The sequence below is a fragment of the Bos taurus genome, chromosome 5 (assembly GCF_002263795.3).
Source record: "Bos taurus isolate L1 Dominette 01449 registration number 42190680 breed Hereford chromosome 5, ARS-UCD2.0, whole genome shotgun sequence".
In the NCBI taxonomy this organism is placed as follows: domain Eukaryota; kingdom Metazoa; phylum Chordata; class Mammalia; order Artiodactyla; family Bovidae; genus Bos; species Bos taurus.
In genome coordinates this window covers 66,523,921-66,538,249 of record NC_037332.1, presented here as the reverse complement: position 1 = coordinate 66,538,249, position 14,329 = coordinate 66,523,921, and the positions used below count along the sequence as shown (strand labels likewise).

The 14,329-nt window shown below is 43.1% G+C and overlaps 1 non-coding gene across 1 annotated transcript; it reads left to right on the top strand.

Annotated features, from left to right (window-relative positions):
* The first annotated feature begins 14,223 nt into the window (after positions 1-14,223).
* Positions 14,224-14,329, top strand: LOC112446839 (U6 spliceosomal RNA). Its single transcript, XR_003034931.1, has one exon. It is a non-coding gene; the product is annotated as a U6 spliceosomal RNA (small nuclear RNA).

Genomic DNA, 14,329 nt, shown 5'->3' with positions numbered 1-14,329 from the left:
AATTTTGATGGGAATTACATTAAATCTATAGATGGCTCTAGTTAGTATGGGAATTTTAACAATATTAATTCTTCCAATTTATGAATACAAGAAACCTTTCCATTGATTTGTGTGTTCTTAGTATCATTTGGCATTATACTAAGTGATATAAGTAAGAAGGGGGAAAACAGTGTACAACATCACTGTATGATATCACTTACATGGAATCTAAAAAAGCCAAACTCATAGAAACAGAGAGAAAAATGGTGGTTTTCCAGGGGCTTGGGCATGAGGGGAAATGGGAAGATGTTGATCAAAGTCTACAGACTTTCATTTATAAAGTTATAAGAGGAGTACATTCTGGGGACCTACTGTACAACATGATGAGCGTCGTTAACAATACCAAACTATATACTTGAAAGTTGCTCATGGTGACCTTAAACGTTTTCATCACGTTAAAAAATGATAGGTGTGTGAGGTGATGGATTGGCTAATGTTATGCTGGTAATCATTTTGCAATACGTATGTCATATCAACATGTCCATCTTAAACTTACAGAATATTATGCATCAGTTTTGTCTCAACAGAGCTGGGGAGTAGGAACAACATTCTCTACTAGGAAGAAAAAAAAAAAGGAATGAACAAGATGGGAAAGGATATTATAATGCTCATGTGGATAAAAAAGGCTTATGGATCTTAAGGACCAGTGAGCTCTTTAGAAACACATACAGTAGTTCAACTGCCCAGAAAGCTAATGAAAACACAGATTGTATTAGGAAAATCAGAACAGATATAATGAGAGAATTTTATATGAAACTGGTGTCCCCAAACCTAAGTGGGCATATAGACAAATCAGAGGCAAAAAAATAGGATGGTAAATTAATTTTGCATAATATTATATGATTGAAAGTACTGGGAATGTTTGAAGGCTGTCATTCTTTTCAAATACCATATATAGAGAGGGAACATGTAAGGTGTTTCCCAGAATGGGATAGTCATACCATCACCAAAACATTAATAATACATTAATAATAATGTTATTTAGTAATATGCTAATGCAAGTAATTCATATCATTAATAGCATACTGATAATGCAGTTAATATTTATTAGAAAAAATAGAAAACAACCATATCAAACCTATGATTTCATGGATATTATTGCTCAGTTTTGAGATTAAAATAGGTGTTTCAGTTACAATAAGTTGAAAGAGAAAACAGTAACCTTGTAACAGTGTTGAGTGTGGCGGGGTGGGTGGGGGGGGCGCTTCCCAGGTGGTGCTAGTGGTAAAGAATCCACCTGCCAAAGCAGGAGATGCAAGAGAAGCACGTTCGAGCCCTAGGTCGGGAAGATCCCCTGGAGTAGGAAATGGCAACATGCTCCAGTGTTCTTGCCTGGAAAACTCCATGAACAGAGGAGCCTGGCAGGCTACAGTCCATGGGGCCGCAAAGAGTTGGACATGACTGAGCGACTGAGCACACAGCACCATGTGTGGTGTGAGTACTATAGAAGTAATATAGAAACACGAACCATGTGGAAGCAGATCAGATTTCTGGGTGACCCCAGGGGGAAAAGTGAAAACAAATGGGTGGAAACTGCCTGAAGCAGATTTTAGCTCAACATATAGTACTTTCCACTCAGTACATCACCCTTATGGCAGAAAGTAAAGAGGAACTCAAAAGTCTCTTGATGAAAGTGAAAGTGGAGAGTGAAAAAGTTGGCTTAAAACTCAACATTCAGAAAACGAAGATCATGGCATCCGGTCCCACTACTTCGTGGGAAATAGATGGGGAAACAGTGGAAACAGTGTCAGACTTTATTTTTCTGGGCTCCAAAATCACTACAGATGGTGACTGCAGCCATGAAATTAAAAGACGCTTACTCCTTGGAAGGAAAGTTATGACCAACCTAGATAGCATATTCAAAAGCAGAGACATTACTTTGCCAACAAAGGTCTGTCTAGTCAAGGCTATGGTTTTTCCTGTGGTCATGTATGGATGTGAGAGTTGGACTGTGAAGAAGGCTGAGCGCCGAAGAATTGATGCTTCTGAACTGTGGTGTTGGAGAAGACTCTTGAGAGTGCCTTGGACTGCAAGGAGATCCAACCAGTCCATTCTGAAGGAGATCAGCCCTGGGATTTCTTTGGAAGGAATGATGCTAAAGCTGAAACTCCAGTACTTTGGCCACCTCATGTGAAGAGTTGACTCATTGGAAAAGACTCTGATGCTGGGAGGGATTGGGGCAGGAGGAGAAGGGGACGACAGAGGATGAGATGGCTGGATGGCATCACTGACTCGATGGACGTGAGTCTGAGTGAACTCCGGGAGTTGGTGTTGGACAGGGAGGCCTGGCGTGCTGCGATTCATGGGGTCGCAAAGAGTTGGACACGACTGGGCGACTGATCTGATCTGATCTGACTCAGTTCATTCCAATGGGTTACCACAAACGTGAAGCAGCTCTCCAACCCACAGGCTAGAGAGCACTTGGTGGGATGGAGCAGGGGAGATTAAACAGTCAAGTAAACAGCTGAACTAGGTGACTTTCAGGCCCCCTCTGGGCCTGTTATTGTGGGACTGAGTTCTCTATCAAGTTCACTCAGCACAGAGACTCCTGGCCTTTTGGTGTTAAGGAAATCTGTTGTTTGTTTCACTTTATTTGGAAAATTTTGGGAGGAAATCAAGACTGCATTATCAGAGATGCTCTGGGTTTCTATTAGACGGGCTGGTAATGACTGCCTTCAGGGCATTAATTTCAGCTAATAGCCATGGTACCCATATCCAGCTGTGACATATTAGGGGGAAGTCATCACCTCATCCATCCCCACTTAGTTTAGTCTGGAAAAGAAGACCGTGTTCCCCAATAATAAAAACAGGATCTGGGGAAAGAATGAAACTTCCCCTTAAAGGAGAAGAAAAATGTGTGTTCTCAGGCCACTGATTTTTTTACTATCTGTGCATACAGGTTTGAAGCCTTGGGCAAGTTACTTTATATCTCTGAACTTCATTTTTTTTCTCACCCTTAAAATGAGAATACAATACCAAATACCATGGATGCTAGGAGGATACATCATGTCATTTATCACAGACTAGGAGTTCATTAATTCATATATATTCTCGTCAACCCCTTTTTTCTCATCATGATTATTATTTATGTAACAAATGGAATTTTAGTAATAATGCTTCTAATTAATTTGGCCACTTATTAATTTGTTCAGCGGACATTTCTGAAGGTCATGAAACCAGGCACAGTGCCAAGTAAGCACAATGATATTCTCCATTACAGAAACTAACAATCAAGCTTGACAGCAGTCCTGTTGGTAAGTTGTTAAATTGTAATAATGCTCTACATTTAGCCCCTGCCCTGTGTGTCACAAATACATTCCCATAACATAATCTCATTTAAATTGTCTCCCAAATCCTGGGATATAGCAGCTCCAGGAAGGCAGAAACCATGTCTGTCTTGTTGATTACCACATTCCCTATCCCTAGCACAGAGTCTGGGGACATAATGGGGACTCTGTAAGTATTAGTTGAAAAACATAAAGGAAGGAATTGATGAATCAATGAAATAAGCTGAAAAGAGAGTAGTAGCATCATTTTACAGGCAAAGAAATAAAGCGTCACTGGCCTTGGTATTTACTAGCCACTGAGTAAAGGAGTAATTTTGCCAAGTAAACCACTCCTGGGGGAAATGGCATCTAACCCTTCCATTTTCTTGCATACTAACTAAAATAAGAACCAAGTAATGAAAAATAAATGTAATCTTCAATAGCAGCGGTAGTAATAACGTCTACAGAATGCTTACCATGAGCCAGGCTTTGTTCGAGGAACTTCATGAGATTGTGGTGACACCCTCTTGGATGGTTCGGGTAATGTCTTTATGGCTTATTGTATCTTCATCTTGTTTCGGGGGAGCCTGTATTGTCCCTTCTTCACATCTTCTTTCAGTGGCAGAAATTACAAGCTGCTCAAAAGTAGGCTCTTTGTCTTATTCAGGTCTGCATTCCCAGCATCATGTTGTACCTATGAGCAGGTGTTCAATATACTTTTGATGAATAAATGAAAGAACGGTCTAACTGAAGGTCAGAAATGGAAATGCTCAATGGAACTAAGAGTCATGAGAAAATCTGAAGAAGGGGCCATTTGAACAAAGCCTCAGTTGAACTTTGATCAACAGTGAGTGTGAATGATGTATTAGGGGAACTGTAAGAAGACCACACGTCCTGCCTAAAGACTGGGTTGAGATGTGGGGTGGGGCAGAGCTGGATGACCTCTTAGCCTCATATGAGATCTTCCAGTCCTTGGTGCCATGAACCAGATACTCTGTTTCAGTCATCACCCTGTTCTTTTGCCCTTTTGTGCTTTGTTTAGTTCTCCTGGTTTACTACTGAGTTCTATCTTTGCAAGCAAAGTGGAGTAATCAAGCCCTATGAGACAGATCTTCTTTCATCATATGAGAGCCTAAGGTAAGAACTGTGTGTTTTGCCCACTAACATTGGCCAATGTATGCCGCAGGAGCAGTTGTCCCAGGGGACGTCATGGATTTGTGAGAAAACAAAACAGAAAAGGTTTCAGCAGTCAAATATGTGTGGGAACTGGAATTTCATCATTGCATAACTTCCCAGAGCCTTTACTACAGAAGCCTTCATTAACACTGCTTCTGCGAAGGGGGCTTGGGGAACATGGCATACAGAGAATTCCTAATTTTTTAACCATGGGCCCTAGGAGGGGTATGTGAATGGAATATGACATAGGACTGGTGATTTATAGAACTTTATATTCTACAAGAAGTACCATATTAGACCTTATCATTAGAAAAATATTTGTCTAATTTTTACAGTCATTGGATACTTATTAATTCATGGACCTTCTGTAAATACGGGAATGTTTCTTTCCCCATACCTTCTCCGATCTTCTTCCAGAGGTTTTGTCACAAATGCTCTCTGATCCCCGCGTCTGTCCATTTTGCACACTAGAGGGCAGCGTTGAGCCTGTTTAGAATTTCCCACACTGGGGACTAAGAAAAAGTATGATGAAATTGGCCTTCCTTTTCACATAAATCAGGGGGACTAAGCACCCAGCAGCTGTTGCTCTTACTGTGAAAACCATTGTGATGGGCAGGATTTTGTTCAAAATCCCTAAATTCAAAAGTTCTCGAAAACCCCAGGCCAACAATTCTTAAAAGTTTCTCTGTCCGGACTTGCGTGCCTGGGAGGATCAAGTCTTCAGCCGGGTTCTCTAGAGGTTTGCGGGTGAGGACAAAATCATGACAGAGTATACAAAATGAACTGAATAAATAAAGAGATTGCCTTCTTGTAGCCTATCTTCAGTCTTACAAAGGTTGGAGTGGACTTGAAGCATGCAACAGAGTTTAGTCACAGAGATGCTTCTTAGCCTTTGTTTAGTTTCTGCATGAATTCTATGTGTCTCCCTAGTTAGGCCCAATTATGGCCTTCTCATCTTCTACTCAGTTGTCAAGATTCACTCCCAACTCTGTATCTCCTTAAAAATTAAAACCGGAGGAGTTTCCATATCTAAATTTTTATGCTTAGCCCTGAACTCTTATGCTTAGCCCTGGATTATTAACATCTTCGTGTGACCTTTTAAGAGCTTTTGCTTATGTTCTTCTATTTTATCAACTATATTGTAGGGCCTCTATGCCCCTGTAAGGACTCAGAAGCTTGACTGAAAGAAACAGACATCTTCTGAGTTTCTACTATGTAACAGGCCCTGACTTAGGTTTTTCCATGCTTTGACTCAATTAAACTGGATTTCTACTGGCTATAATATCAGTGCCCTTTTCACAAAGTTGTAGATCATCCAAGAAGGGCATCTGAAACAGCAGGACACAGAGTGACCTTACCTCTAGGTTTGCCTATGATAGTCCTGGTTTGCATCTGTCATTGGGGCGTAATCATTAACAATGCCTCCTTTCACTCTCAAAGGCACCCCCAGCTTGGTCCAGAAGTTCTAAGGACTCTTGCATCTGTCATTGGGGCGTAACCATTAACAATGCCTCCTTTCACTCTCAAAGGCACCCCCAGCTTGGTCCAGAAGTTCTAAGGACTCAGACATTTCAGGTTTGGATTCTGGTTCTTCCACTCACTAACCGTGTGACTTCAAGCAAGTTACTTAACTTCTCTAGGCTTCACTTCCCTCCATGTAGAAATCAGGGGTGACAATGCCTTCCGAATAGGGCTGTGATGAAGATTAATGCTGTTGTTGTTCAGTCCCCCAGTTGTGTTTGACCCTTTGCAATCCCAAGGACTGCAGCACACCAGGCTTCCCTGTCCTTCACTATCTCCCGGTGCTTGTTCTAACTCACGCCCATTGGGTCGGTGATGCCATCCACCCATCTCATCCTCTGTCATCCCCTTCTCCTGCCTTCAATCTTTCCCAACATCAGGGTCTTTTCCAATGAGTCAGCTCTTTGCATCAGGTGGCCAAAGTATTGGATCTTCAGCATCAGTCCTTCCAATGAATATTCAGGGTTGATTTCCTTTAGGATGGACTGGTTTGATCTCCTTGCTGTCCAAAGGACTCTCAAGAGTCTTATCTAGTACCACAGTCCAAAAGCATCAATCCTTCAGCACTCAGCCTTCTTCATGGTTCAACTCTCACATCTGTACATGATTACTGGAAAACCCATAGCTTTGACTATATGTGTTTAGATGAATAGCTGGCACATAGTAAACATTCAAAAATGACAGTCATGATTGTCAAAATGTATTCAATCACGTGAGCAACCCTAGAAGGGCCCAAAGTGACTGCTGTGTGAAGTGACTCAGAAATGAGAGAGAAGCTAAGGAAGGAGTGAGTACTGATTTAAGAAGAAAAACATCATATGTAGTGAGTGGTGTGTTATAGCAGTGATTTTTAAGGTGTTAATCCTGGGCCAGTGGCACCATCATCCTTCAGGAACCTGTTAGAAGTGCAAATTCTCAGAGCTTCTGAATCAGAAATTTGGGGGGCAGGACCTGGCAATGTGTATTTTAACAAGTCCACCAGGTGATTTTGATGTGTGCTAACTTTTGAGAACCTTGGTTTTCCTGGAAAGGTGAGGGAACAGCAGAGAAGCTTCAGTGAGCAACAGAAAGATTAAGCCAGAAAAATTTATATACAGAAAAATTTACATTAAAGTCCAGATTTCCAGCATCCCTCACAAATTCAGAATATTTGGTGCCTCTGGGTGATCTCCCCACTGGAGCACTTTTTAAAAAAATTTTAAATATATATATTTATTTATTTTTGGCTGTGCTGGGTGTCTAGTTGCAACAAGCAGGGGCTGCTCTCCAGTTGTGGTGCTTGAGCTTCTCCTTGGGGTGGCTTCTTGTGAAGCACAGGCTCCAGGGCACGGGAGCTTCAGTAGGTGGGGCGTAAGAGCTCAGGAGTTGTGGCCTGAGGGCTTAGTTGCCCCGTGGCAGGTGGGATCTTCCCAGACCAGGGATCAAACCCACATCCCCTGTATTGGCAGGCAGAATCGTTACCACTGGACCACCAGGGAAGTTCCCAGCCACAGTTGACTACTATGGAGAAGCAGCTGCCCCTTTAACCAGAGCATGGGGCCTGCAGCTTCCCCTAACTTCCATTGAGCCAGCTGTACTTCCATGTGTGTTACCTGTCCCTGTTCCCCCTCATGACTTAAGACACACCCCCTGCTTTTAGATGAGAAAGTGATGGGTTGGAGAGTTTCCATGATTTGTGTAAGTGTGTGACCCAGGCTCCGGACAGGACATGTGTTGGGGGTGGGTGGTCTCTGACCCTTTGAACAGGGTCTTGAAAGAGAAAGAATTTGAGACCCCCGAAGGCGGTCTTGCTTTTGCTGAGGTTCGTAAACTGTCCTATGTATCAGAATCCACTGGGTCAAAGATTTTCGATGTAGCTTTCCATAGTCAACTCCCCAGTCTAGTTTAGTAGGTTGGGTGGACCCAGCTCAGGAATCCATCTGTAACATAAACTTCCTTTCTTCCTCCTACTTTACCCCCATCCATGTGATTCCAGAGAAGGCAATGCCACCTCACTCCAGTACTCTTGCCTGGAAAATCCCATGGACAGAGGAACCTGGTAGGCTGCAGTCCATGGGGTCGCTAAGAGTTGGACACGACTGAGTGACTTCACTTTCACTTTTCACTTTCATGCATTGGAGAAGGAAATGGCAACCCACTCCAGTGTTCTTGCCTGGAGAATCCCAGGGATGGTAGAGCCTGATGGGTTGCCGTCTATGGGATCACACAGAGTCAGACACGACTGAAGCGACTTAGCAGCAGGAGCAGCAGCATGTGATTCCAAAGCAGGTGGTCCAGGGAACACACTTTGGGAAACATTGATTCCATGTGGAATCTATACTTCGGGATGGAGTATGCGGAGGTTGAGGTGAGAAGCCCAGAACGATATCTCATCACAGTCTGTGTGCAGAGAAGAGGGTCAGAGACATATGGAAAGTTGAGTACAGAGATTTTAATGTGGTATAAAGGTGGGTTCTAATAGCATGAGAAAGTTTTTTTTTTTTTTTTAATAATATATTTGGCATATAATGTTGTGTAAATTTAAGGTGTTCTCAGGGCTTCCCATGTGGCACCATGGTAAAGAATCCACCTGCCAATGCAGGAGACACAAGAGATGTGGGTTCTTTCTAGGTCAGAAAGATCCCCTGGAGGAGGAAATGGCAACCCACTCCAGTATTCTTGCCTGGAGAATCCCATGGACAGAGGAGCCTGGAGGGCTACAGTCCACGGGGTTACAAAGAGTTGGACACGACTGAGTGTGCACACGCAACGGCAAGGGTTCTCATGTTGATTTCATACTTTCATAGAGTGTAATATGATTGTCACTGCATCACAATTAGCACCTCCGTTACATTATACAATTATCATTTCTTTTTAGCCAAACTTGTTAAAACAGAAAGTAATATGGTAATTATAATACTAGGGGATGCAGGGTGGGGGGCTCAGACAGGTATTGTTTAAGGGCACAAATTTACAATGAGTAGTAAAAAAGTCCTGGAGATCTTATGCATGGTATAGTGAATCTAGACAACAGTATTGTATTATACTCATCCAACCTGTTAAGAGACTAGATCTTAATCATTCCAACCACTAAAAAAAAATTTAACCCATAAAATGTAACTGCCCTGAAGCAGGTAGTCTAGGCTTTGATAGAAAATAAAAGAGTGATGGTGGCAAAAAAACAAAACAAAACAAAACCAGGGGGTGAGAGATCATGGTAAGTGTTAGCAGTGAGTTATCAAGGCTGAAAGATGAGACCAAAAAAACGTCACCCTCTGTGTCTCTTGCAGGACTTAAGAGTGGTAGCGAAGAGGGAATTCACAGAGCCTAGACTCCATCTTAGGCCTGTTCATGCTGATCATGCTCGGCCACCTCTCCAGTGGACTCTGAACTCTGTGTTTAGTACCTATGGAAACGACAACAGAAGGATAAGGCCCGCTCCGGACAGGCCATAAATTTTTCTGTGACTATCGGAGTGTAACCTCGGGCTTATTGATCATTGGCCAATTGTTTAACTGTTTGAGCACACAACACGTGAATGATGGGGTTATTGGGATTGTATTTACCCTTCCTTTGTTTACATAAGTCTCAAGGAATTTGGAGTGGTGGGTTCACACACACACACGGGATATAAAAGATTTTCACAAATGCTGGTCGGGGTCCTTGGCTAAGAGGAGACTCTGCCTTGGGCCCGCCAGTGTAATAAACTGCACTCCACTATCTGCATTGTCCTTCTGAGTGAGTTTGTTTCCTGGAACGCGTGGCTACAACAGTAGCATGTGAGTTCCCTTTGAAGGATACTCTGACCATGTGTACACGCGTGCGTGCTAAGTTGCTTCAGTCATGTCCGACTCTTTGCGACCCCGTGGCTCCTCTGTCCATGGGATTCTTCAGGCAAGAATACTGTAGTGGGTTGGCATGCCCTCCTTCAGGGGATCTTCCCAACCCAGAAATAGAATTTGCGTCTCTTACGTCTCCTGCATTGGCAGGCTAGTTCTTTACCACTAGTGCCAGCTGGGAAGCCCACTCAGACCATCCTATAAAGAAACAAAACGAAGGGGGAGCCCTGGCCTGGGGTCCTCCCAGCCTCCGGCCTTCTCTGACTTCCTACCCTTTTCTCTACAGTTTTCTACTCCTTTCCATCTACTTACATGATTTTTTTCTCCTTCCCTTCTCTATCTCTTTGTCTCTCTGTGTCTCTTTGTCTCTTTCTGCTCTCTCTCTGTTCCTTTCTCTTTCTGGAACTCCTCCTAATACGTAACTCACAAACAATGCAAATAGTGATAGCAATTCAGGAACAAAACATCCATCACTATGCAGGGAGAATCCAGGAGAAGAAACCAAACGCCTGAAAAAAGTTTCTAAAGTAATAAGTCCTTGTCAGACTCCAACCAGCCTGGGCCTCCAAACGGAGAGGCAGAGGTATTTGTCTCCTGTTCCAAAGACAAGAGCCACAGCCCACAGAGAGGTTCCGCTCCCACTGTGCTTTTTCCTTTGACCACTGCTGTCAAATGTGCTTTGTCATGTCCTCTTAGCACCAGGCCTGGCGCATTTCTCGGTATAGTAAAAGCTAATGAGCCATATGGCTTTTGGCAGTGTCGGGCAATATACATGCTCCATTTGGAGCAGAGTAAATCCTTGGAGTCTATAGCTGTGTGCGCAGCTTCAGGCTGTCCCCTGTGCTTCATGGGTCTGTAAATATCATAGCTGTGGTCACTGCTCAGGATTATTAATATTCCAAAGGCCTGCTTTGACCCTACCCCCTACAGAGCAGGCTTCAGTAATACACAGCTTCGCATTGGATCCCATCCAATTGGAATTTATGACTGGAAGTGGCAGAAGGCCCGAGCTTTAGAGCAATATCTCACCTTCAGCTGGCTCTGCAGCTTGGACCCTGAGGACATCATGGTATTTATTCAATTCAGATCCCATTTATTGTGCTTCTAACTGTGCTTAGCACTGAGCTTAGATGCTAAAGATGGCGCCATGGCAAAGACTCAATCCCTGCTCTGAAGAAAGCCATCTGGGAAGGAGGCAAGGGCATGTAAATAAGTTCTCTTATATGCTAATAACTTTCAGGGTCCAGCCCTTGGCAGGTTTTGGAGAAAAGCCACTCATTCTTTCATTTGCATCCCCTGGAACCACTGCTATTCGAGGGTGGTCCTCGGAAGGCAACAGCACCTTGGAGCTTGTTAAAAATGCAGTATCTCAGGCCCTACCCCGTACTGACTCAGATTAAAGTTCGAGAGGCCAGCATCTAATCAGGCTCTCCCAAACCTAGATAAGTTAAAAAAAATCACCAGGTGCTGCCACTCTTAAATGCTGACACAGCAGATTTGATAGCAGGTACTTAACGATTTGGCTGATCTGTGGACTGGCATTTGGGAACTAGTGTCTAACCCTATGGTTCTCAAACTTGTTTGAATATTAGAATCACCTGGGGAGCTTTGAAAAGTCTTGATGCCCAGGCTTTACTCTGAATAATGAAATCGTAAACAAAGGGCATGAGGCTGAGGCAGCAGTAATTTTTTCCCCAGTTTTATTGAGAAATAATTAACATCCACCACCATATAAGTTTAAGGCACGCAGCAGAAGGGTCTGATTTATAGATATTGTGATTTACATATCACCATAGGTTCAGCTAACATCCACCTGCTCATATAGGTACAATAAAAAGAAAAGAAGAAAGGGAAAATTTTTCTCCTTGTATTGAGAACTCATATAATTTACTCTCTTAAAATTTTTTTATGTATCTCATGCAGCAGTGTTACGTATAGCCGTCATGCTGTAGATTACATTCCTAGTACTTATTTATCTTCTAACTGCAAGTGTGTATCTATGGACCACCTTCATCCAACTTTCCCCTTTCACCACCCTCTGTCTCTGGTAACCACAAGTTTGATCTCTTTTCTATAAGTTTGTTTTTTCTTTTTATTGAGTTAGATTCCTCATGTAAGTGAGATCATATAGTATTTGTCTTCCTCCATCTGACTTATTTCACTTAACATAATGCCTTCAAGGGCTATACGTGTTGCTGCAAATAGTATGAGCCTCTCTTTTTTATGGTCAAATAATATTAATATTCCATTATATATATTACCACACTTCTTTGTTCATTTATCTATTGATGGGCTCAGAGGTTATTTCCATGTCTTGGCTATTGTGAATAATAGCAGCACTGATTTTAAAATTTCTCCAGGTGGCTCTTGCTATTGTTCAGTTGCTCACTCATGTCTTTGTGACCCATGAACTGCAGCACGCCAAGCTTCACTGTCCTTTGCTTTCTCCTGGAGTTTGCTCAAACTCACATCCATTGAATTGGTGATGCCATCCAACCATCTCATCTTCTGTTGCCCACTCCTCCTGTTCTCAATCTTTCCCAGCATCAGGGTCTTTTCCAATAAGTCGGCTCTTCGCATCAGGTGGCCAGAGTATTGGAGCTTCAGCTTTAGCGTCAGTCTTTCCAATGAATATTCAGGGTTGACTTCCTTTAGGATTGACTGGTTTGATCTCCTTGCAGTCCAAGGGACTCTCAAGAGTCTTCTCCAAACCACAGTTCAGAATCATCAATTCTTCGGTTCTCAGCCTTCTTTATGGTATAACTCTCACATCCATACATGACTACTAGGTGAGTCTAATGTGCAGCTAAGGTAGGGAAGGCCACTGCTCTAAACCAGTGCTACTAAAGATTTAACCAGTATAAGAGCCACTGGACACACAATCCCACAGGGCTCAGCAGAGTTTCAGAATTTTCAAATTGAAAAAGGTATTGCAGATCTATAGCCAAACCTAACTTTCCTCCCCTAACCAGGGCACTTGTCATCTGAGAAACTGCCAGGAAACATGGTGAAGGCTGCCTTGGGACTACCTAGATCTCTAGCATGGGGCCAGTGGAGGAAACTCAGACCTACAGTTCAATAACCTTAGTCCAGCTGGTCTTAGCTTGGAGGCGCGTTTCAATGGCTTGCTCCTTCTCTTGTTCTCCAGCCTTCCCAGAGTCCCAGAGGTATTTTCCTCAGCACCCTGGGCTGTAGACATGTTGGCTTTCTTTCATTTTCTCAAATGCATCCCTTTCCTTCCACCTCAGGGCCTTTGCACAAGCTGTTTCCTCTTCCAGGGATGTCTCCTCTCCTTCCTTCTCTCCAGTTTTTCCTTCAAGAAAGCCTTTCCTGATCCTCCTAATGAGACTACATTCCCCTACTGTACACTTATATGGCACCTTGTACCTTTCATTCATTGTATCTATCACAGCTTTAAATTGTGTATTATGCTAATATTTGAATACTTTTCTCTAAACAATTCGAATTAAGAGAGAAACCACATCTCTTTTGCTTAGAACTGTATTGCAGCCACTTGCATTGTGTCTGGAACATGGGAGGGGATCAATGAATGCCTGAGTATCCATGCACCACTCTTCTCAGCATTGGAGGTCCCAGATCCTTACATATCTTCCCTATCTCACCCCAGAACACTGCTGTTTTCCAAGGTAACCACGTTAGCCCCTGCGTCCCAGGTGGCTCAGCTGGTAAAGAATCCACCTGCAATGCAGGAGACCCCGGTTCAATTCCTGGGTCAGGAAGTTCCCCTGGAGAAAGGATAGGCCAGCCACTTCAGTATTCTTGGACTTCCCTGATGGCTCAGATGGTAAAGAATCCACCTTCGATGTGGGAGACCTGGGTTCAACCCCTGGGTTGGGAAGATTCCCTGGAGGAGGACATGGCAACCCACTCCAGTATTCTAGCCTGTAGAATCCCCATGGACAGAGGAGCCTGGCAGGCTACAGTCCATGAGGTCACAAAGAGTAGGACACAACTAAGCGAGTAAGCACAGCACACATACAATCTTTAGGTATATACCACTTCTTTTTTGGATCATCATGGGCTCCTAAATTTTAGACATGGTCAGTCTATCTGAGGCCCCTCCTCCATGTCCAGATATAAGTATTAGCATCCTCCCTCCAACCACCCAAGCATCTGAACCTCCATGGACCCTTCCTGTTTCTGCCACTTTGGCAGTGTCCTGGCAGTCCTCCAGGTGTTCTGTCTTCATCATAGTATTAAGCAGGAAATATTATCAATGTTCTAGGATATCCTGTGCTCTTTATATACAAAATGAGAATAACAGTAGCCATTGCAAAGGGTTGATTGAGCATTAAATGAGATATTCTGCATCCACAATACACTGCTCAGGCAATAAATGCTTAGAATTTTTATTACTACTAATAACTGAAAAAATTCTATCAGTAGTCACTTCGGCAGCACACCTACTAAAATTGGAATGATACAGAAAAATTACCATGGCCTCTGTGCAAGGATGACACACAAACTGGTAAAGCATTCCATATTTTT